Raw genomic sequence first — 25,736 nt, forward strand, 5'->3', positions numbered from 1 at the left:
AAAGAGAGTGCGTGCAAAGCTAAAAAAGCCTGTGAAAATTGTGGTAATCTTCTCGATGAAAATCACATTGATTGTCAACAAAATGAACCAAAATGCAAAAACTGTAAAGGTTCCCATAAACCAAATTTTAAAAACTGTCCGGAAAAAATTCGAATGCAAAACATAAATAAAGCTATGGCTCTGAACAAAATGACGTTTTTGGAGGCCCAAGAATTATACCCCAAATATTCAAATAAATACGCAATATTGCAATCTACCGACGAATTCCCTAGTTTGGAACGTCCAAGTAGATCACAAACAGGTTTCAGACCAACAGAGCCGACAGGAAATCCGATTAGTTATCAAAAAATAATCAAACATTATAATCAAAACAAACAACAAAAACAAATTAAAGAAAATATACAAAAACGATTGATTATTGGAGATCAAATTACATTACAAGAAAAATTGATAACAAATAATCCACATCGAACAACAGAAATCGAAAAAATAAAAACAGAAATCATGCAACAAACAACAACAAAAATACTAAATTACATAAAAAATACAAAAACAAACAAATCTGAAATCGAAACAGATATAATGGAAATAGAAATAGGAACAACAATCAATGAATTGGTCAATGAACTAGTCAAACAATATACTCTCGATTCATCTTCATATACAAAACAAAATTAAAAAGAAATTTTAATCATATTTTTTAATTGCAATTGAAATTTTTTTTTTTCTTTCATATAAAAATGGATAAGTTCAACAAAAATTTGAAAATATCCCAAATCAATATTAATAGCCTAAGACCTCAACTTAAAAGAGAAACAATTAAAAAATATGTCAGAGAAAACGATATTCATGTGATGCTTTTACAAGAAATTTGGATTAAAGAAAAAGAAAAATACAAAATAATAAATTATAATTTTTTTAAAAAATGTAGAGAAGAAGGTTATGGAGGAGTTGGAATTCTCATACATCCAAAAGTAATATATGAAGAAATTTTCATACCAAATGTTAATCTTGAAATTTTAGCAATAAAAATAAAAAATATTAGAACACCAACACTAGTGATATCAATATATATCGCCCCAAATATCCCACTAGATGATTTAAAATTACCACTGAAAAACCTATTCGAATTTGTGAAAAATAGTAACTTACCAACTATTTTAGGAGGAGACATAAATGCGCACCATGCTATTTGGGATTATAACTATAATAAGCAAGATAATAGAGGAAATTTCATTGCGGACTTATTATTTGAATATGATATGGTATCTCTTAACAATGGAAAAGCTACAAGATGGCCAGACCTAAATCAAAACGAATCAGCGATTGATATTACATTTGTAAGTAACGAAATAGCAGGAAAAATAGATTGGAATATTTCAGAAGAAAATATTGGATCAGATCATAAACTGATAGAAATGGAAATAAATGAATATAGCAAAATAGATGAAAACTTGAATATGATTTTAGTGAATAAAAATAAGGCTATCCAAAACATTAACAAAATAAAGCACAGAGAAATAAAAAATCTTGAAGATCTAGATGATAAAATAGAGAAAGCTATAGAAGAATCTATTTACACATTTAACCCAAATAATAAAAAAAAATTAAAACCATACTGGAATGATGAAGTTAAGAAATTATATGAAATCAAAAACAAGAAGCATATAATCTTCAGGAAAAATTTAACACTTGAAAACAAAAAAGAATACAAACAAGCCGAATATAACTTCAGAAAAATACTAAAACAATCAATTAACAAATATAACAACGATATGTTAGAACAAATCAATGAAAATACTGATATTCAAGAAATGTGGAGTATAATCAAAAGAATAGAGGGAAATTTTAAATCAAAAGAAAACTTTGAAATATTAAACAATGAAGAATTAGCTAACAAATTTATGGATCTAAATTTTAAGAATGAAGTGACACCACAATTTGATGCGACAAATACGAACCTGGAGAAGAGAAATTCATTGGTAAATAAAATATAGAGAAAATGATAAAAATGATCAAAAATAAAACAGACAAATCAGCAGCAGGAGATAATCGCCTCTCTTACTACATGCTGAAAAGAATTGACAACAATTTATTAATAAGATTTTTAGAAATACTAAATGAAGTCTGGATGAAAGGAAAAATTCCAGAAAAATGGCAAAACATAAAAATAATTCCAATTTGGAAACATAACAAAGATAAGCTTCTAGAAACATCATACAGACCAATTGCACTTATCAATACTAATTTAAAAATAATAAATGGGATGATAAAAGAAAGAATAAATAGTTATTTAAATGAGAATAATATTTTACCTGATCATTCCTATGGATTCAGAGAAAAATTATCATCCATAGACTGTATAAACCACTTATTTTCAATTGTGATGGATGCGAAAAGAAGAAAGAAAAAAATCTTATCAATCTTTATAGACTTAACTAAAGCTTTTGATTCGGTCGATGTTCCCATATTATTAAAAATATTAGATAGAATAAAACTACCACTTAAAATAGTTGAATGGATACAACAATATCTGAACAACAGAAATATTATCTTAAATACAAAAGAGAAAGAAATTAAAAGAGAAAACAATCAAGGGTTACCACAAGGTTGCCCCCTTTCACCTATTTTATTTAACATTTACACAAATATTCTTCACGAAATCAATGAAAATGATGTACATATACTCCAATTCGCAGATGATTTCGTTCTAATAATTAAAGGAAATACAATGAAAGAATTAGAAGAAAAAAGTAACTTAACATTAAAAGAATTTGAAAATAAACTTAAAGATTTGAAAATAGAAATAAATGTGGAAAAAACAGCTGCATTATTATTCAATTCAAAAACTGATAACCAAATTAATATAAATTTAAACAATAGTCCTATCAAACAAGTTAAACAACACAAATACTTAGGGTATGTAATAGACCATAATCTCAATAACAAAGAACATATAAATTATCTGAATAATAAAATAAAGAAAAGATTAAATGTATTAAAGATTATCTGCAAAAAGAAAGATGGTGCACACCCAAAAACAGCACTGAAAATAAATAAGGCAATTATTAGATCCCAAATAGACTATGGGATAACAATATACGGGAACACAGCAAAAACCAACTTAATAAAATTAAACTCAACATACAACGACTCAATTAGAACCTGTCTTAGATTACTAAAATCAACACCTATCAACGTGTTGTTCTCCGAAGCTGGAGAAATACCTATTAAGCATAGAGCAAACTGGTTAGCAAAAAAAGAGGTTGTTAAATCATTTACATTCAAAAAGCCGATTACTAAAATATTAAATGAATTTTTGAATATAGAAAACCTTCCCAAAAACAGCTCTTTCCTAGAAAAAAAAAGCGTTTGAACAAAAAAACATAATTACTATGACAGCGATTCAAGAAAAAAATGAAACCGAAAACGTTAAGGGAACAATAACAGACGACATAAAAACTCTTAAAAATAAAGATGAGCTAAGTAAAAATGTCATCAAAATTATAGTAAAAGAACACTTAAAGAAAAACTATGAAAACTATAATAAAATATATACAGATGGTTCAAAAACAAATGATAACTGTGGGATAGGAATCTACTTTGAAAATGAAAATGAAAAAATTGAATGTCAAGTAATGAAAGAATTGTCTATCATGAACGTAGAACTTATGGCTATAAACATGGCATTAGATATCATAAACACTAAAAATGGCCAAAATTTTGTAATCCTTACTGATTCAAAATCAGCACTAAAAACACTAAAGAATGAGAAAAAATCAGAACAAAATTTTATAATATTAGAGATATGCAGTAAGATTAACTACAGTAATAAAAACATTAAACTACAATGGGTACCAGCTCACAAAAACATTGAAGGAAACGAGATAGCTGATAAACTATCCAAATCAGGATGCAATAGCACAAATAACATCGTCACCAAAATACCAATAAATGACTCAATCAATCTTATAAAAGTAGAAACTTTAAATGATTGGGAAGAAGATTATAAGAAAATATCACAAGAAAAGGGAAGACAACATTACAAAATTTTACAAAAAGTGTCACTAAAACCTTGGTTCGAAAAACTTAAACTAAATACAAACCAAACAATAACAGCAGGAAGACTTAGAACCTTTCACACTCTAACTAAGGATAGATTACACACTTGGAAAATAGAAACCAATAATACATGCGACATTTGCGGGGTCACAGAAAACGCAGAACATATACTGTTTGACTGTTACAGATATACAAACAACAGAATAAATTTTCCAAAACTCATACTTAACGAAGACATCACGCAATTGATAAAAAACAACGATGAAGAAACTTACAGAGAAATAACAAAATTTTTAAATATAAATAAAATAACATTTTAGACACTATTATAAATAATATTTCTCTAGAAGTACATTTCTTAGAGTAAATTACACTAATCACTGAAAACTCGAGAAAAATAAAACTTCGAATTAAATCTCAAAAAGAGGCACATTGAGCCCATTGTGCATACTTTCATGGTTTGAAAACAACACTTGGCAACATAGTTCACTACATTGAACTGGCCATACGGAGAAAAAGAAGAAGAAGGTTGAGTTCCTCATTTCTGAGTTGTTAATCATTATTACAGTAAATGAGGACAGACTTTTTGAATGAAAAGGGATTGGTTTTGAATGACCCGTAGAATAAATCATAAGTTGAAGTCAAATTTCGTTGTCTGACGCCATCTTGGAATCCAAGATGGCGGCTTCCGCTGAACTTTAAAATGGTGTAAATGACTTGAAATCGCATGAAACCCCAATAAAATGGGTATCGGGTGAAAGGGCTAAACGAGTAGAAGTTGAATTTCGCTATCAGACGCCATCTTGAAATCCAAAATGGCGGCATCCGCTCAACTTTTAATGCTTAATGCTGACAAAAAGTCGCATTAAACCACCACTATACGGGTATTGGGTGAAAGGGCTAAACTAGAAGTCGATTTTTTTCTTTCCGACGCCATCTTGAAATCCAAGATGGCAGCTTCCACTGAATTTAAAATACTGTTAATCAATAAAAATCGCTTGAACACAACTTTTTTCACGTAATACTACATTAAAACTACTATTTTAAGACAATTTAGATCATTTTAAATCACTTTTATTATTTTTCCATTATGTTTCTAATGCATTTAGCACTTTTCTTGTTTTGTTTATAGTTTTTCTTTTTTTTTGCCATTTATGTAAATCTATGATTCCTATCATGCTTTTATGTTTAAATTGTATTGGTCTTATTCTTGCGAAAACTATAAGGTTATGTTGTTTCTGTTAACCGTCTGATTTAGGCACATGTGCCAAATTCGATGTTGCCAAAATCGAATGTGGCCAAAAACGAACGGGGTCTGTATTGTGGTGGTTTTTGTGGGATTTTCAGTCACTTACAGATTTTCAGAGAAACGCGAATATTTGACTTCTATCATTTAGCCTTAGCACCCGATACAATATATTTGGGAGTTTCATGCTATTTTCATTCATTTACAGTATTTTTAAGTTCAGCTGAAGCCACCATCTTGGATTTCACGATAGCGTCAGAATGCAAAAATAAACTTTTTATAGCTTATCCCAATTGACAAACACCCATATTTTGGAGGTTTCATGCGATATTCAATGATTTAAAGCATTTTTAAAGTTTATAGAAAGCTGCCATCTTGGATTTCAAGATGGCGTAAGATAGCAATATTCGACTTCTACTCGTTAAGCCCTTCCACCCAATACCACCTGGGTTTCATGTCATTTTAAGTCATTTACTACATTTTAAAGTTTAACGGAAGCCGCCATCTTGGATTTCAAGATGGCGTCTGATAGCGAAATTCAACTTCTACCGGTTGATTTCTTTCAACTTATACCCCTATAATATAGGTTTTATGCGATTTTCAGTCATTTACAGTATTTTCAAGTTGAGTGGTAGCCACCATTTTGAATTTAAGATGGCGACGGGCAACGAAATTTGACTTCTACTCTTATTCTACTCTCTTATTACTTTCACCTAATAACCATATTGTGAAGGTTTCACGATATTTTCAGTAATTTACAGCTTTGAAAATAAAAGCGGAAGCCGCCATCTTGAACTAATGAAGGCGTCAAGCAACAATTTTTTTTCCCACTATTTAAGCCCTTTCACTCAATACTCATATTGTAAAGATATTCATACCACTTTCGGCAGGGGCGGTCCTAGAGTTGGCTCTTGGGGGGGGTGATTTTTCAAATTTTCAAAAATCAGTCAATATGAAGAAACGTAATATCTGGTGAAAAAACGATCGTTTTGAAAAAGCAAAAATAAGAGGAGGGTGGCGGGGGGGGGGGGGAGGGGTTATAAGGGTTGCCACTTTCAAATGAGTACAATGTAAGCTGCACACTGCTCCTCCTCCTCTACCACCTCAATTTCACTGAATAAAATCAGATGTGTTTCGAAAAATTTGAAACAAGAGAAGAATTACGAAATCTTTTAACACACTTTTTCAATAAATAAAGAACAACCAGCAAATATATTATATTCACTGCAAAAAAAAAGTTAATAGAAAGAAAATTGTCATAATTTGTTATTTGGTAATTTTAAATTATCACTTTCAAAGATTTTTAACGAATTTCTTGTTAAAATTGTCATTTTAGAAATGAAAATTATACACACGTTGTTAGAGTTTCTGAATATTAGTGCAAGGCCAAACAAAAAGTATAGTTTTGAGATAAGTTTTAGTTAAGTTTTGCTATGAATTTTAAACTGATTAACGGTGATTAAATTTTTCATTGAAGTAATTTACTGAATAGTGATTTGGAAATTTCGTAATATTATTTTTAATTTGGAAACACAATTCTCGTTCAATATTCTGGTTTTGATTTTTAAAATCCTCAATATAAAAAGTCAACACTCCAACTATAAATTGAGTTGTTAATAAGATGATCAAAATAAGATACTGAAGTATGAAGCTTTTGGAACTTAATTTTTATTAATTTGCTCTTGAATTTCACGATATACAACAAAATTTTCAATTTGATTGTACTGAAACAAATGAAATAGCAACAAATAAATTATAAAGAAAGTGGAAAATCGTTTGTTTTTCATGTAGGTACCTATTTATAATTCAAAACTCTTGAAATGATATTGAAAAACAAGGAATGAAACCATGAAGCGTTAATTTAGTGAAGAGTATTTTCAATTGCGGTCGAAATAGCCAAACTTTCAGATGTAGAGTTTTAAACCCTAAACTGGATTTTAACTTAAAATCTTAAAAACTTAAAGCAGTTTTGGCGATTTTATTGGTGAAGATCTTGAAATCCAGCAGTATAAGTTAATAATCACGAAAAGCTCTTGCAAATGTTAGCTTGATGGATTGCCTTGTTGCCGAAAAAAATCGACTGATGACGGGAAAGTTTGAATCCACAAGGGGAAATATAAAACATAGGCAAACTGATTTTGAATTTTTTTTTGCGTCCTTAACTCGATTTTTTTTGTCAGAAAACTAATTAGTTTAGAGATTAATCGATCAATGAAAACTGATGAAGCAACTGGCCTACATGAACAACAGATAATTATTTTGAATCTAAAAATTATCTTTTATTCATTCAAAGATGTAGATTTTAGGGAAGAATGTCACTAAGTGGCAAATTCCAGAAAAAAACGAACAGATTTTGTTACTTATGTTCAAACAATGATAAGAAAAAAAAATTAACATTTTTTTTTAATTCTATAATTTTGTCGTCTAGAAGCCATGGTAATTACTCACAGTCTTCAGAAAAATTTATCATGGAGTTAGAACCTTTTTTCTAAATCATTTTGATACTGTACACTTTTGCTAGAAAGTGCATGAATTTTTTCAATGAATTGTATTTTAAAAAGTTATACCGAGAAACAGAGCAGATAGAAAAAATACAAATTCGCATTCAGTACCCCTAAATAAGTCAAAGTCAGTTTTCAAAATCAGTATACCTCGGAAAATGTGAATTTTGTTATTTTGCAATCTATGTAATTATGAATTCCTTGTAAATGCAAGTGAGAAAAGTACTGGATTCTCTAATCAGTTAGAAATAACTTTGTACAGATTTTAAATTGTCAATATACCAACTTTAAACAAAAGAAAAAATACAGAATTGGATATTTTAATTTACTATTTCAATTTCAGATTCGTCTTAGATATTAATTCTTGAAGTAAAGTTTTATTATAATGTTTTGTCCCGATTCCTTCGGTTTTTAAGATATTTTGTACTTCAAAGAAAAATCCTAATAAGGAACTTTCCGTAGCCGAATCTTCCTTGAAAATGGATTTCATGCGGCATCAACATGATGATCAACATGATCAACAAAATATTACGATTGAATTTATTTTGGGAAACTTTGGTGTCAAACAGAAAGTTTCGAAGGTACCAAAGACTGTCAACATGACATAGAGCATATTGTTTGGTCGTGTGAGGACCATCTTGTCGCTAGAACGAATTTAATAGACTCCCTTCGGGCCCGAGGAAAACCACCTGACGTTCCAGTGAGGGATGTGTTAGCTGTGATGGACTTGGACTACATGTTCGAAATATACCTTTTCCTAAAAGCTATTGATCTCCGTCTATAATTCCTTTAATTTTCATATTTCCCTTTCTATTTCCTATTCTCTTCAAAAAGTGTGAGAGGGGGATGAATAACACGAGAGTGTTAAAATCCCAGAAAAACAAAACAAAAAAAAAAATTCAAAAAGTGTTAAAAAAGTGATCTAGACTTAAGCAAACAATTGTAAAAAACAAAACGAGTTTGGCTCCTTAAAGCCTAAAGGTATGAGCCGTTTCAAATAAACGAATTACAAAAAAAAAAAAAAAAAAGACTGTCAATTGAAGCGCAGACACCATATACCCAGACTGACCACTGAAGGCTGATTTTGGCGCGTTTTCCGCAGCGCTATCTACGGGTTATCGTGAAACTAACGGCCACTTACACAAAAGGATTTTTTTTTACACAAACATAACTATTATTGTGTATATATTGAAACGCTATTAATATATCACGCACACATTTGCATTGTGCTATTTGTTTTTTTAAATCTAGAGATGAACACGGTTGTTTTTGATTACCTACTTTTGTTTAAAAAAAAAAACACGGTATGGTTAAAAAACCACTAAAAACCATTTTCGAATTAGAGCGCATTAACCGAATGTGGTTAAAATTCAACCATAAAGCTTATTCAGCTATTAGTTCAGGTTACGGAAATCTAGAATTGTTTACGATCTTAACAAAACGTTACAATTACTTTCATAATTTATGTTACATTGGTGGTATGTTTGACATTAGGAAACTCACTTAGAACGATGTGTGAAGAAATTCATATCTCAAACACACCACAGTACATATCCTGCAACACTGTGTTCATGCTGTTTTCAGTCCCTGGTTGACTTACTAGTCGATGATTTAATCAAACCAATTTTATTTTTGAGCGAATGAAAACTTGAGATTTTTCGCTCCACTTCCTTATTGAGTTGTGGTTGAAAAACAACCATTTTCTGTCAACTCCAGTGTGGTCCAGGTTGAAAACCACACACTGTGAAATCACAAGAAGAATCCATGAGATCAAAAAATGAATTAAGCCTTATTGCGTTGTGGTTGAAAAACAACCATTTTCTGACAACTCCATTGTGGTCCAGGTTGAAAACCACACACTGTGAATTCACAAGAAGAATCCATGAGATCAAAAAACGAATTAAGCCTTATTGCGTTGTGGTTGAAAAACAACCATTTTCTAACAACTCCATTGTGGTCCAGGTTGAAAACCACACACTGTGAATTCACAAGAAGAATCCATGAGATCAAAAAATGAATTAAGCCTTATTGCGTTGTGGTTGAAAAACAACCATTTTCTGACAACTCCATTGTGGTCCAGGTTGAAAACCACACACTGTGAATTCACAAGAAGAATCCATGAGACCAAAAAACGAATTAAGCCTTATTGCGTTGTGGTTGAAAAACAACCATTTTCTAACAACTCCATTGTGGTCCAGGTTGAAAACCACACACTGTGAATTCACAAGAAGAATCCATGAGATCAAAAAATGAATTAAGCCTTATTGCGTTCACGGAGAAAAAAGACGACAGTTGTTCCAATTATTTCAGCTAATTACACCAATCATCGAAGTGCAGTTGATTTTTTCGTATTCGATTATAAATATAATAGGCTAAACTACAAACTGCTTATTGACCTTAAGCGATCAACTATGAGTATAATGGATTCAACTGTAATTGATTCAACTGTAACAACGATAGGTTCAACTACAATTGTATGATTGATTTTAGGCATTCAACTATAAGTATAATAGATTCAACTATAAACTGCTGCTTGGCCTTACGCAACCAACTGTAAATATAATAGATTCAACTGTAACGGTATAATTGATTCAATTGTCAATATGATAGATGCAACTATATCGTATGATTCATTTTGGGCATTCAACTATAAATAAAATACATTAAACCACAAACTGCTGATTGAGGCAATCAGCTATCGAAAAACAGCAAAATAATCAACGTTTGAGTAAACGTGCATTTGCGTGTAGTGTAGAAAAAAGAAGAAAAAAAATCTCGGCAAATTCAAGACGGCATCGGCGGAACCAGTTTTTCTATGCGTTTTCGGCGTTTTCGGTCATCGGAATCTCGACGGAGGATATAATCGGAGGTCGACGGAGGTTAAATATTCCTGAACTTTTCCATTAGCGGTTCTAAAATGGATCGCTCAACGACGACAGCCGGTTCTATTCCAAGGTAAGTGATTGGTAAAAAAGTTATTACGGGCACAAGGTTATTTTGCTGTTTTCTTTTGCAATGAACAGGATTCCCTACCTGATCCAGTTTTTGAGTCCGCGGCCCAATATGGAATCAAAAGTGCAGATGATAATTGCCTGCATGCGAGTTGCAACCAAAAGTCAGGATTTATTTTGCGATTTTTCAAGAGGGAAAACCGAAAAAGAAAATTTTCTCATACGGAACTAGCTAACCGAATTAGAGGTGAACTTGCAACAATTGTTTCTCATTACCGGGAACCGAAATGCGGCTTGTCGATCATCGGGAATTGGTTGCTCACTCATCAACGAAAACGAATAAAATGCGACGGGTAATATTTTTAATTACTTTTAATTAATTTCAGCGTGTTCTAACCTAGTTTTCCCCTCTTCTAGGTTTATCCCTTCATGGTGTGGCAGTTTTCTGATCCTGCTGCTGAGATCCGAGGACCTCCAGCCTGGGCAGAAATCGCCAGTTCACCACCTTTACTTCCGGAAGTTCTTTTGGCCGAAGATGACCCGGAAACTAATTGAGGTGTTCGATATCCGGTCGGCCCGGGTTGCTACTGAAACCAAACTTTTAACACAATTCGGGACCCAGGAGGAGGTTTTTTTACCATGAGACCTGAGGAGCTCAAAACCATTCTTCCCGTTGTAGGCACCCACAGTGATACGGTAACTTGTCTCTTTTTAATGTATTTTTTGTTATTAAAATAAGATTTTGTCTGCAGGATACCCCATCAATCGGATCGAAGCCGGGCATTGGGCTCTTGAAAAACATTCCTTCCCCCCGAAAAATGGACACCCCGATGGCAACGATAGATAGATATGGCTTTAAATTATGTTACTGGTTTAGAACTCTTAAATCAGAAGAATGGACGAGATTATATGTAACTTTGAGGCTACCGTAGTTTCGAATAATAAACTTAAACTACAAAGTTTTGTTGAATAAACTGTTTAATCTAAAGTTTCTTAAAACCTTCTCCTAGCCGAAACGTCGCATATGCCGATGTTTGCAAAAACTGAATAAAACAAAAGTAGGGGCTATATTTACAAAATTTGAAAAACAATGTTTTGTTCACAGAAGAAATGAATGAAAATCGCAACAACGAAATATACCATCAAGTCTTCATCTACAACAAAAAACCGATGTCAGGTTTTTATTCACTTTTTTTCTCCAATAAATTCAAAAATTTTCATTTCTCTGAAAAAATTGTGTTACACTCGAAAAATGTCTGCTTTTCCAAATATCTATTTAGCCCTTTTACAGCCCAGCGGTTTTCGAAACAATATTTTGGACCTCGAGATGATGCATTTGTAAACATTTTCTCGCAAATTTAGAACAAATTCTAATCAAGTGCGTTGGTTGACAAAATGATGATTCTTGACAAACAGTCTCACCCATCCGAGTTTAGTGATAATAGCTTAGCTTTTCATGTTCTGTTGATAAGTTGAAGATACCAATAAAACTAATTAAGCTTACACTTTATTGTTTCACGCAGAGAAATCGATTGTCATTGAAACAAAAGAAATACCCGGTAAGTTCCTCGGGTAAGTTCCCGAGCCTGAGCCTATCCAGCTTGGCGATGCAGGCCATACTCTTCGGCCCGAGCAGACCACCTACCCAGTGCTTGCGGATCTCCTCGTAGAGATCGTTGAAATTGGTATAGATGGTTTAATTGGACAGATTGGCACGGTCGGAGTTGTCCACTTGGGTCAGAGCAACACAGGTGCAGATCTTGATGGAACACCAACGTTCCCAGTCGGAACTTGTCCTTGATGATGCAGAACTGAATACCAAACTTTCGGCACAGAGCCGGTAGGTAGATGACCAGCTCAATGGTGTCAGCATCGTGAACGATCATCACCAGCTGAGCCTTCTTCTGCTCGACTAGTTTGACGACGGTGTTGGCGCCCTGCCGCAGGGGTTGGTTTTCTTTGCCGGAGGTTCCACCTTGCCAGCGGCCTTGGCCTCAGCCTTGTCCTCCAATCGTTGGATCTTAGCGATCGAGTTTTCCGGCCGGTATACTTCTCGAAGATAAACAACACTGACAAAGTGTTTTACCCGTTTTCATTATTGTTGTTGGTCAAATTTCGAACCATTTATTGAATATCGCACGTGTAATCGATGCTATCAATGGGTATAAAAAAACAAACGTGAGTTCGTCACATCAAAATCAAAACATAAAACGAATTCACTCACACAGGCATACGCTATTTGACATTTCATGCAACAACAAGAAAATAAAAATCATCTTCGTTTGCATCAAGAGAGTAATGTTCTTTTACCATTCAAAATTCGTTTCGGCTGTGTGGAAAAGTATTGAATTCGATAAATAATACAGTGAAATTATTGCTTATTCACATGAAATGAACTTCATTCAAAATTAAAATTTTTTGAAGAATGGATTCATTACTTAAAGACTATGATTTAAACATAACTTTGAATTAAAACATTTGGTTAAATTTCAACCGTGAAAGTTTTTTAGAAACAAGGAGAAATGGATTTGAAACAGACATTTTTAAATGTCTCAAATTCAGTGGATATTTGACCTTGTTTTCCAAAAATTTCTTAGAGAAAAAGTTGAACGGAAAAAGATGGAAAAAATGTCTAAAAATTAGGCTTTTTAGGCTAATTTTCCCCTAGTCCAGAATAAGGCTAAAAAAGTTTCTGAGGTTATATTTCTAAATCGAAATATAAATTTTATTGAAACAACTAGCATTATATCACGAACACTACCAGCAGTAAATATGGTTAAGGCTTGTGATATAGCTCAGTTGGCAAGTCTGTTGCCTCCTGAGCCGATGTCCGCGAGTTCGAGCCCAAGAGTAAACATCGAACACAGTTGTACCGGATAGTTTTTCAATAACAATCCGCCAACTGCAACGTTGATAAAGTCGCGAATGCTATAAAGATTGTAAAACGATTATAATTGAAACAAAAAAAGTAAATATGATTAAAGCGCAGGCCAATACATTCGTCATATTTATTATTCTACTTAATCTTTTTTTGCAAATTGTCTAAACAAGTTCTAATCATTTCAACGATAATGTATTTCACTCCTCAAACCAATCTAGATGTTAGCCAAAACAGCTAAGATTGATTGGAATTCAAGTTTTTCAAGGATATAATAAATCATATTATGAAGTTTGTTTTTTTTTTTGTCGTAGTAAACTATAAACAAACAGAATAAGACGAACAGTTCAGAACTCAATGAATTATTTAATGCGGACATTATAAATTTCAAACTGTCACTCAGCCGGATAAATTTCGAAATCAAAGCTGAATACCAAAATAATTGGCTCTAAACTAAGGACCGATACAACGTAAGTTTTGTATTTTTTCATCTAAATCGATCAACGGGCATGGTGTGTACAACATTCATTTCTTATCATGATACAGTAAATTAGAGTAAACAGTTCAACATTGAAGACAAAAACCAAATTGAAAATATTCTAAAAAGAATTTCAAATACTCATAGGTGATTCAATCAAACAAGTTTTCATTTGGCTTGTTAATTATCAAGTGCATTTTTTTTTCTTGATGAAGCACAATGGTTTCACGATGCCCCGATAGATGGCGTATGGTTCTGGGCGATTTGTAGTTGTATGGGCTCAACCGCCACTGATCAGTCTGGGTATATGGTGTCTGCGATTGAAGTCACACGTTTCTCAAGCGCCTACTAGGAAACTGATCACTCCAATGGAGAACGTGACTACAATTTAAATTTGTTGTAAACGCAATGTTATTTAACACTTAAAGTGCAAAGGTATTTTTTCACTTCTTAGAATGACCAAGATCTGTAAATCCATGAAACATGATAGTAATTTCTGAAAATTAAAGGAAATTGCCAAAGTTATGATTCCATACATATGTATATAGCTTGAGTATTTCTTTTGTTTCCTTCTATCTGACCGAATAAAAAAAACTGCATAATAAAGGCAATCAGTGTATGACTTAAGAAGAAAAAATATTCAAGTATTTCGTGGTATTTCAGTGTTATAACAACAATCACCCCCCTATTTGAGTTTTTCAAATTCGTCATTCCATTAAATTTCAAAACATAATGAAGAATTAAAAAGCTCAGATTTTGAAACAAATACAAAATTTATAACGACTTGCTTATGCAAATTTATGTATATGAGGGATACTAGTGAAAAGTTAAAAAAAAATGTTCCTACATTTCATTACCTATCTCAAATGTTAAGTAGATAAATGGTTAGGAAATTCAATTTCAACACTCTAAGTAATTCAACAGAAGTTGATTGGTATAATACGGTCCAGGGAATTGCAAGTTACAGCTGCTAGAGTTTGGTAGACCGACTTTTCTTCAATCTTGAGCGTGAGCCTTTAAGCGATGAACAAACTTTTTCGTCGATTAAAAACCCCCACGGAGTGGAAAATTTTTGAAAATTCAAAAGCACATATACTAGGTGAAGTTCAAAGTTTTTATAGAAATTTGAGCATTTACGGGTATTTTGTAACGGTTTTTTGCGGCTTGGGGGGGGTGATCACCCCGATCACCCCCCCCCATAGGACCGCGCCTGACTTTCGGTGATTTCAAGTTTTCAAAGATGATTTTTTTTAATTTTAACTCAAAACCAACACGCATAACTTACCAAAAATGTGTAGAAATGGGAGTTCCAATTCAAATATGTGCTATCTAATCTGAGCGTGTCCTGTTTTGACATCTTGATCGAGAACTGTCACTAAGTTTTATGGCGGTTTAATAATCATGCACTGAGTGCTATTATAGAACATGCAAAAGAAAGCTTGGAGCAAACTTCTAGGTTTGTGTTTTATTATAGTTTAAAAAAAGCATTCACAACCCTTTCAAAATAACTAAAACAGCATGTTTAATAAAAGTTTTATTAGCGTTTTCAAAACCATCTGAAAACATATGGTCGTAAAAAAATTATAAGCATTCTGCATGACCATAATAAAACCGCCATAAAACGAGCTGCACAAAAAAATGCCATAATTAAACCATGATAAAACTTCCTAATGCTAGTTGGCATAATCTGTGTTACTTGGGAGAATTGTTGTTTTGTTCTATTTGGCACATTTTTCTAGAACATTTGATATTTGTAACACATTCCTGTTTCGAGATATATCGAAGGAATCAAGTATCTCCAGGGATCAAAGATCCTCATTCTCCCCTGCCTATCAAGGTGTTAAAATAATTAGTTTGATTTTTTTATTTTTATATTTTTATTTTTGTAACGGCTCACCAAACTCCCCAACACCAAAAGGCTCAATTGAGCCCTCTGGTAATGGGCGCTACTATTCATAGCACGTCTGGCAGCAAAACAAAGAAACTTCAACGGAAGCAAAATTTTAATCATGCTGAAAACACAAAAGTTTATTATTAAGTGCAAGGGAATGTATGCTTTAATAAAACAAAATTACGATAAGAATGGAAAATGGAAGAAAATTTCCTTTAAAAAGTTCTTATTCTTTGGACCGCTTTGGGAAGTGGCTTTGCTATTTTCTGAATTAAAAAAGAACATGTTAAAATTCTTGACTGCTTTATCCGTTCATTACGAAGATCATGTCATTTTCAATCAAAACATATCGTCGTTTGTTGCAATATAACAAGATTAAAGCCTAAAAAGCCTAGTTTTATCTTTAAAACAACTTTTGTTTAAAACAAAAATATCGTTGAAGTAGATTTTTTGATTTTTTTTTTTCAAAAGTTGCATAACCACAGGGACTGAAAAACAAGATTTTTAGTACTTTTTCACGTGTTATATTAAACATTTAAAAATTTTTTTTCTAAGTTTTGATACACATGAACATTATCTCAGAGCTATAGTTGAATATATTCTTTGTGAAAATTGTTCTACTATGAAATTAAGATAAATACTATAACCGTTACAAAAATTAATCTCGTCACATATTTGTCGATTTGTTGTCGTTTTTTTCCAACCCCTCATTTAGACGGAGTTTATATTTCGTCTCTTCTACCTAACCAAGCTTTTTTTTTCGAAAATCAATCCTGAATGGTTGTAATTTTTAGACCATGTAAGCGTTGCTAGTCGTTCGAAGGAGGTCGCAGTGTTCTTTCTGTAGATTTATTAAATAATGTTGCAGTGGTGTTCGTGGGGGTTAAGGGTTTCTCCTTGGCAAGGCAATTCACCAAGCCACCCTAACTCGGCGAACAACACGGCAAAACAGTTCGTCAACCCGCCACCAGAGGGCCTCCAGGAGATGTGAGCCGCCAACGTAAACGGCGATGTGGCGAAATGGCGAAGCGAAAAACGGGCGAAAAATAAGGGCAATGATCGGGGGATGGTTCAAGGCCGGTCAAGACGAAATGACTAGGCATTGTGAAAAACGTTCGCGAACTGATCACTAAGAAGAAAGGCTTTAGTTAAAAGTACAAAATTGTGAACTAAAAGTCGGATTGTGGGAATATTATCCATAGTACAAGTTCCATCAGTTCAAGGGACAGGAAATATTCCACTAGACAGGATCAACCCTTAAAACGACCAGTATAGGCGTAACTTTGAACAACAGGGCCCCGCTATTCGAGTTTAAAACTCTCTTAAACTCAATCCGAGAGCGCCTTGCGCGACGCCCTACAGCGTCGACCGACAACCGCTACAACGTCGGTTTGACCTGCACCGGTACCTGGTTCAGCACCCAAGGTGGGACCAGGTACGCACTTGCCACGTGCCGCTTCGCCTACCGTCGAAGAACCAACAGTGCCCGGTTCAGCACCCAAGGTGGGGCGGGTACACTCAGCGAGAACCAGCTGGCCTCCAAGCCGACCTCAACGAACCCGAGCTCGACGCCGAAGGAGGAAGTAGGAGTACATTCCCGCGTTAAAGGTTAGATAGTACTAAGAAAGTGGTGGGTGTAAACTGCAAAATTAATAAAGGTACCAATTGTTAAGCCTAGGAATTTTACCTTAATCTTCCCGAACTTCCTTGCAACATAGTATTTGTGGTAAGCGTTCCGACCCTAGGGATTGATAGGGGTTCACAGCACTTCTACCGATTGGCTAACAGCCAGTCTTACAACCAAACTGTCAATAATTTTCCATGAAGCATCAAAAATAATTACTGAATAAAAAATTGATACATGCGCAGTTTTTCTTATGTTTTAAGCTTCTTTAAGCTGTAGCTTTTGACGACTGCTTATCAAACTTCTATTAATGTAGATTTAAGATAAACGTTGTTTAAAGCATAGTGCATAAAAAGTAAGTTAAAACAATGATTGGCTTGGTTGTATGCCAATTCAAGTGAACCCAGCCTAAAGGTGGGTTTGGGATTTAACGTTGATGAATTTATTTATTATAAGCGATTGAAATAGTATGCATAATACTTTTCATATCGTTTCATATCATTTCATACAATGTTTATTACGTTCATGAACATTTAACAGCTAGTTCAATACTCAGGTTATGTTGGGTGGTCCAAAATCAGTCCCTAAGGAATGAAGAAGGACCTATTTTCGACATGGGTCTAATTGCCATTAAAACAAGTTTTTTTGGTCCTTCGAGCTTGCAAACTAGTTTTCAAGTGTTTTTTCATAGCTTTGAACATGTTTGTAGTTGTTAAATTCATCACAGCTAGGCAAAAAACTTCTTGGAGGTTGACTCCAATAATGGCACCTGAATGGGCTTGATTTGGCCCAACTGTGAAAAATCAAAACTTTATTTTCAACTTTCTTTCCCTTATCAGCATATGAAATGAAATTTTAGATATGATTTGAACCTTAAGAAGTAGCTTCAACTATACTAGTTCAAAATTTTCATGTTTAATATGATTTATGAGGGAAAGATTGGAAAAAAGCTGCAAGGTGGTCCAAAATATGTACCTGGTCCAAAATAAGTCCGTTACCCTATTATACTTGATTTACTCAAGTTTACTTATTAATAGTGAAAAATACGGCAAAAAAACTGCGATACAACAAAACAAACAAAAATAAGATTAAAATACTGGAAATTGATCGACTTTTTTAACGATTCAATTTTTCTTTTAATATCATTACTAAAGGGTGATACGGTCCAAATTTTGTCAATATCAACTTGACGTATTTTTTTCAATTTTGCTTTTAAAAAACCTGAACACCCCTCATTTGGAAGGTGTGTGTGTGTGTGTAGAATGTTGCTCCTATTTTGATTTTGGAATTCATTTCTTCAGTTGTCAAAATGCCGTCCAAGGAAGAAGAGCGGCGTATCGAAATATTTCTCGCGCATCTCGAAAATCCGAGCTACTCGCACGCAAAGCTGGCAAAATCGCTAAAAGTTGCCAAATCAACCGTAACAAATGTAATTAATGTGTTTGGGGAACGTTTGTCGACAGCCAGGAAGTCTGGATCGGGGGGAAATCGAAACCGGAAGCCGCTGAGACGACAAAGAGAGTTGCCGGTAGTTTCAAGCAAAACCCTAACCTCTCTCTCCGAGATGCCGCAAATAAGCTGGGTGTATCGTCTACAACCGTGCGTCGAGCCAAAAAACGAGCCGGACTATCGCCTTACAAGAAGGTAGTGACTCCAAATCGCGATGATAAACAAAATACGATGGCCAAAGCGCGATCCCGGAGGCTGTACACGACGATGCTGACGAAGTTTGACTGCGTGGTAATGGACGACGAAACCTACGTCAAAGCCGACTACAAGCAGTATCCGGGACAGGAGTTTTATACGGCAAAAGGAGGGGGAAAGATAGCAGATATTTTCAAGCACGTGAAACTGTCAAAGTTCGCGAAGAAATATCTGGTTTGGAAAACCATCGGTTCCTGTGGCTTGAAAAGCAGCATTGAAAGAGTGTTTAAATAAACGTCTGCTGCCTTTTCTGAAGATGCCAAATCCGGCCAAAACATTACTGTAAAAAGACCATGGAGTGGTACGCCGCCAATAACGTGCGGGTGGTTCCCAAAAACCCAAGAACCCGCATCTGCCAAATCCGGCCAAAACATTACTGTAAAAAGACCATGGAGTGGTACGCCGCCAATAACGTGCGAGTGGTTCCCAAGAACCCAAGAACCCCCCCCCACCCCCCAACACGCTACAGCTCCGCCCAATTGAGAAATACTGAGCTATTGTCAAGCAGAACCTAAAGAAGACCAAAAAACTGCTAAGGACGAGCAGCAGTTCAAGGCAAACTGGCTTTCTGCGGCGAAGAAGGTGGACAAGGTGGCTGTACAAAATCTGATGGCAGAGGTTAAGCGTAAGGCCCGGCAATTTGGATTTGGAAAAGCGGAAGCCTAACTGAATATTTTTTCCTGAATTTTATACTAATTAAACATAAAAAAAATTAATTTGATTTTTCAAATAAACGATTTCACCGATTTACACGCGTTTTCCCTTGACCAAATTTTGACCATATCACCCCTTTTAATGAATTATAAAAAATCCCTCAATACCAACGTGTTTACGATGGTTATTGAAAATGACTTAATAGTCGATTTGGATTATCATTTCTATTACGATTGCATGTTAGCTGGGCAGTGGGACAATTCGGAACGTGGCCGGTGGACCCAACGCTTGATACCTAACGTTGGATCCTGGATGGATCGGAGACATGAAGAGGTAGATTTCTGCATGACACAGTTCTTGACTGGTCACGGATGCTTCAAGCAGTACCACCATCGGATTAGACACGTGGCCTCGCCATTCTGCCCAACCTGCGGTGACACAGTAGAGACCCCAGAGCACGTAGTGTTCAACTGTCCGAGAGTCGAAGGGGTACGCGCTAACATGCTTGCCGCCTGCGGACCAGACACGACAGCCGACAACATCGTGCGGAGGATGCCAATTCCTGGCGCGTGGTCAGAGATGAGTTCACCCGGATCATGACTGTCCTGCAGAGAAGTCGGAACTAGCACCAGTCCGCGACCGATGTAGGGTGGTTCCTTCGTCGGGGATGATCTCGGACTTTTCTAACGGAACCTATTGGATACAACGATCCAAGGTCGCCCAAAGTGTGCCGCTCATGGGGGTGTGAAAATGTCTCTATGACCGTGCTGATGACCCAGGCTGACGAGTCGAAAATGTGTCAGTCTCTAACGGTAGCCTGTGGGACACCAGGACGTACCCCACATTAATGAAGTCCTTGCTGCGCTAAAGCAAGGCACTGGCGCAGTGGACCGTATCAAAATATGTGGCATTTTGTAGGCAGCCGACATGGTCAACAAGATGCAGGGGTTTGTGCGAAGTACCAATAACGTGCACACGCACATCAAGACCTGGGTGCCGAAATTGATGATGCTCCTGCAGAGTGCCGTCAAGGAAAGAACGGAGCTGGTGCGGAAGGCCGAGGCTGCAGAGAAGGACCTGGAGGAAGCAAAATTGGTTGCTTTTTAAGGACTTTCGAAGGAGTCCAAGACGAGAAAAACTGCAAAAAGAGATCGCGACTTCCCCGTCGTGAACGATTCCTCCAAAAAAGGAGGGGTACGGACTATGAGGATGCCGACGGAGAAAACAGTGCTGGTGGCTGGCGAATGGTTCGTAATAGGAAAAAGAACGCGAAAAGAAAGGTATTTATGAAGCCAGAACCGCCCCCAAAACCCAAACCTCACCGGGTGGTGTCCTTATCGTCGAAGCGAAAGAAGGCACAACGTATGCGGACTTGTACCGGAAGCTACGCGCAGAGCCAAAATTATCTGCTCTTGGCAAGAGCGTCACCAAAACAAGACGCACCCAAAAAGGCGAACTGCTCTTTGAGCTAACCAAAGACGAGGTATACGATTGCATGCACATTATTACGAATCAATACAGTTATATACGATTGTATAGCATATATCTCCAAGTGGCAAGCAGAGCTGCGAGCTTATTTTCTGTTTTTCAGTTTACAAGTTTTGTTTAAAGGGCGACAAATTTCATTGTTTCAATCAAAAATATATTCACGACATTTGAACAAATATAAGAACAAACATTTATGCTATCACATAATGAGTAATGCTTTTTCATTTCATTTCATAGTTTATTAATCCTTGTAACTTAAGAAACTTAAGTTTGAAGTTACTTTTGAAACATATTGAAAATTAAAATAAAATTTTATTACTAGTTATTTCACTTCTGGCAGCACTGTTGCTTGCCATGTAAAAAAACGGAAGCGCAAATCACCCACTTTTTCTGGTTTCGCTTGTGATTCAACAGTTTTGTTTTGGTTTATTAGCTGTGCGCGAAAAAAATTAATTCCAGGTGTTGGCTGTGTCGATCTTTTGGATCCAAAAGGACGTGCTGATGTGGCCAAACTTGTCGATCGAAAAAATAGAGCGGTTGCGCGTAAGCGGTTCCGAATTCAACGGACCAACCAAGCGGATTCCCGTAATCATATGGAGAATGCTCCGGAACTTTAAAGCAGCTGAAAAAGCTGCTTTAAAGTTCTCGCGAGAAAGGATGTGTCCGATGTGGAAGGGAAGAAAAAGATATTAAAACCACAAAAGAAACCAAAACTGATTGATGCCAAGAACTACAATGTGATGTGTGCAGGTAAGGAAAGTAAAGTAAGTTTCTCAGGACACGAAGTAAACACTTTTTCCTTCAGCGCTCCAGAATCCGCCTCCCAACGCAAAGCGTGACCCACAATACAACTACAAGCCGGCTGGACAGAATACACTTGACCATCAGCAAACGCAAAATACGACAAATTTACAAGTTCCAGTACATGAAGTGCGTCTGCGACGATAACATCTTTTATCATGTCGATGGGTACCGGATCAATGGTGTCTCACTCAGCTGATGTTCAGGATACTCATTGTTCCGAAATTTTTCGTTCGTTCGAGGTTGTGCATTATGGTCAGGAAATACTACTGTTCCAGCTGAATGACAATTTTTCCCTTTTGTAGTGCACTTCAGGCAGCCATGCTTACCATTGTAATTTAGTACTCCCTTAATAATTGGCCTCAGCCATAACCTCAAACTTTGATTGGCTGGCGGCCTCACCAGTGATGCTAGGTGCGTTACTAAAATCAGTATTTGTTTGTTTTAAACGAATTTTCAAATTATCAAATCAAATCAAATCAATTAAATTATTCAAATTATTATCAAAAGGTTTATCAATAACGATGCAATGAAAACAAATATAATCATTTTCCAAATATCAATGCACTTGGCATCCCTGATCACCCAAAATATCAAAACATGAACATCTGTGTATCGTTTTTGTACAGGGCGAATTTGTCGATATTAGGTTCACTGTGATATTAGTACCAGAAAATCGAGTTTATCGTGCGCCCTTCTCAAAAATCGATTCTGTTCTTCCATGGTTTGAGGTTAGGGCTGAGGCCTCCTGCTAAGGTGGTGTTCGTTTAAAACTGTCAATATATCCTAATAGTATATTCGGATTGCCATAGGGGCAACTTGCGGCAGTTCTTGGATGTTGCAAAGTATCGGTCAAAAGTTCTGTGAACTGCTCTTATGGATTGGCAGACCGTCTACGTTGATGTTGAGTGATATTGATGAGGGCTTATTAATTGAAGTCAATGCTTTGCGCCATTACTTTAAACACCCTGATGCCGATACTTTCCACCATTTCCCATACTGATTATGCTCAGATTTCTGGGCGTTCTAAAAATGGTGCGGGCATCGCTCGGAAGATTTAAATGTAAGTCAGAGTTAAGAATTCCTACAAGAAAATTCAAAGCAGCGTGGGTAATATGGAATTCGGTAGACCAGTTTCGAATTTCGTCAACTAGTCTTGTGCAGCCAGCTAAAAAAATAAGACTGTAGTTTAAGCATATAGTTTAACAACTGTATTTTATAGTTTTCGGAGACTTCCTGATCCCAATCGGAAATTTCCTGTGAATTTTTATTTTCATCGACAGTACGATATTGGATACAGCATCGGCCTGGATTTCGGGTAGAAATGTTTCGCCGCCGCGCTCAATGTGAACACTCTGGGAAGAACTTTTATTACCAGCAGATACCTTGGTACTTTTTTATCGCTGAACTAATCGACTGTAGATACCACTCTTCCGACATTTTATATTTATTCTTTTTAAAATATAATCTCTCCTTTTAGCAATCTTTTTCGATATAAAAACATACTTTCTGCTAAGATCTAACACCTGGTTGTTATGATAATATAAATCGTATTTCATGTTGAAGAAAATCTTAATTTCTAATTATTTTTTGCATAGAACAACAAAATCTGTCAATCACGGCTGATCATCGTATATCGATCGTTTCACGGGTTTTTTGCGAATTTTCGTACACAAAGGTCGAGTTCATATGTACATAAATACGAGTTTCTCTTCTTGACGTATTAAAATCATGCAATGCATTTAAATACGATAAAGAATATGCATGGGCCGCACATTGTAGGTGTAGATATACGAAAATGAGTTTAAATAACATTCTATACGATATAATCTGTAAAATAAAATACGACTTCTGGTTGTCTGGGTATCCCGAAGCTGTAACGGACCTGACCGGTCACGATGCTGTCGAAGATGCGGTGAAGAGGGACACTTCGCTCGAGAATGCAAAAAAACAGCAGATATGTATGCTATGCAAGCAGGCAGATGGTAATGTCCACGAAACTGGTGGCTTGGACTGCCCGGTATATACAAAGGCAAAGGCAAGCCAGTAAAACTGAAAATAATCCTGCTAAATCTCAACCATAGCGAGATTGCACAGCTGGAAAGGAAGGAAGGAAAGGAAGTGTGATGTGGTGCTTTTATCAGAACCATATAGAATTCCGTCTGGAAACGGTAATTGAACAGCGGACAGGGTTGACTTAGCCGCTGTCTACGCCACGGGACGTTTTCCTATCCAGGAGATAGTGATGAATTCTCGGGACGGATTCGTGATTGCAAAAATTAAAGGCATCTTTTTCTGCAGCTGCTACGCTCCACCAGACGATCGGGGAGTTCAACACAATTTTTGATGAACTCACTCACGAACTGACAGGAAAGGCCCCTGTTGTAATAGGAGGAGACTTCAACGCTTGGGCGGTTAACTGGGGTAGTAGGTGCTCACCATAAATCCGAAGGTCTACTCGTGACTAATAAAAGAGTTGTGCCGCACATGGAAATTACTGTTGGAGGGCACACGACATCTTCGAAACAGCAGCTGAAATACCTTGAAGTAATGGTCGACAATCGCTTTAGTTTTGGTGCGCATGTCCAAAACTGTTGTGAAATTGCCTCGAAAGTCATAGATTCATTGGCCTGGATTATGCCGAACTGTCATGGTCCAAAGAGAAGCAAGAGACGTCTCCTTGCGAGCGTATCTCTGTCGAAACTACAATACGGAGGAGCGGCCTGGAGCTCCGCGATAGAGGTAGAGCGCAGCAGATCTAAATTACAGCATACATCGGCTGATAGCCATGCGAGTTTCCTGTGCATACAGGACCATATCAGCAGATGCAGCTTTTGTCATCGCAGGCAAGATTCCCATCGACATAACTCTGGCGTGTAACAAAACAAGAGCTGTTAGATGAGTGCGTAAAAATCAACGAGCAGCGTCAATGCTCAAGTGGCAGGAGCAATCTTGCGGGGTCTTACGTACCAGGCTAACCCAGCCTCCGTAGATCGGAAGTATGGAGAGGTCAACTTTTACCTGTCGCAGTTCCTTTCGGGCCAAGGGGTGCTTTAAGCAATACCTTCATCGGTTTAAGCTTATCAGCTCGCCATATTGCCTGAAATGCGTAGATATTTATGGAGGAATCGGTAGATTATGCCGTATTTTTCTACCCAAGGTTCACGTCGAGGCGTAGGCAATTTTTAACGTGAACGCTGGCGAACTATAAACGACTATAAAATACGGTAATCGCTAGATAGCTGAGTGGCATTTAAGACACTGGAAAAATATGACACTGGTAAGAATATGGGGCGAGGCAAAAAAGACCAGGGAGACCTGTTGGAAATTAAAATTTAGTCAACACTAACAAATCCGATGGTTTTTCAATGTACCGGATAAGATGGCCTTGGTGTTCTTCGTTTGTTTTCACCCTTCAAGGCTTCTAATATTAGGTGCGAGTGCTAGCGATTAAAAAA

General features: G+C 36.0%; 1 protein-coding gene and 1 pseudogene across 1 annotated transcript in view; both read right to left on the reverse strand.

Annotated features, from left to right (window-relative positions):
• Positions 1-25,736, reverse strand: part of LOC129758367 (cardioacceleratory peptide receptor-like) — a 309,792-nt gene that overhangs the window by 208,862 nt on the left and 75,194 nt on the right. The window lies entirely within an intron of this gene.
• Positions 12,046-12,992, reverse strand: LOC129758391 (60S ribosomal protein L7a-like; annotated as a pseudogene).

The sequence above is a fragment of the Uranotaenia lowii genome, chromosome 3 (assembly GCF_029784155.1).
Source record: "Uranotaenia lowii strain MFRU-FL chromosome 3, ASM2978415v1, whole genome shotgun sequence".
Classification (NCBI taxonomy): Eukaryota; Metazoa; Arthropoda; class Insecta; order Diptera; family Culicidae; genus Uranotaenia; species Uranotaenia lowii.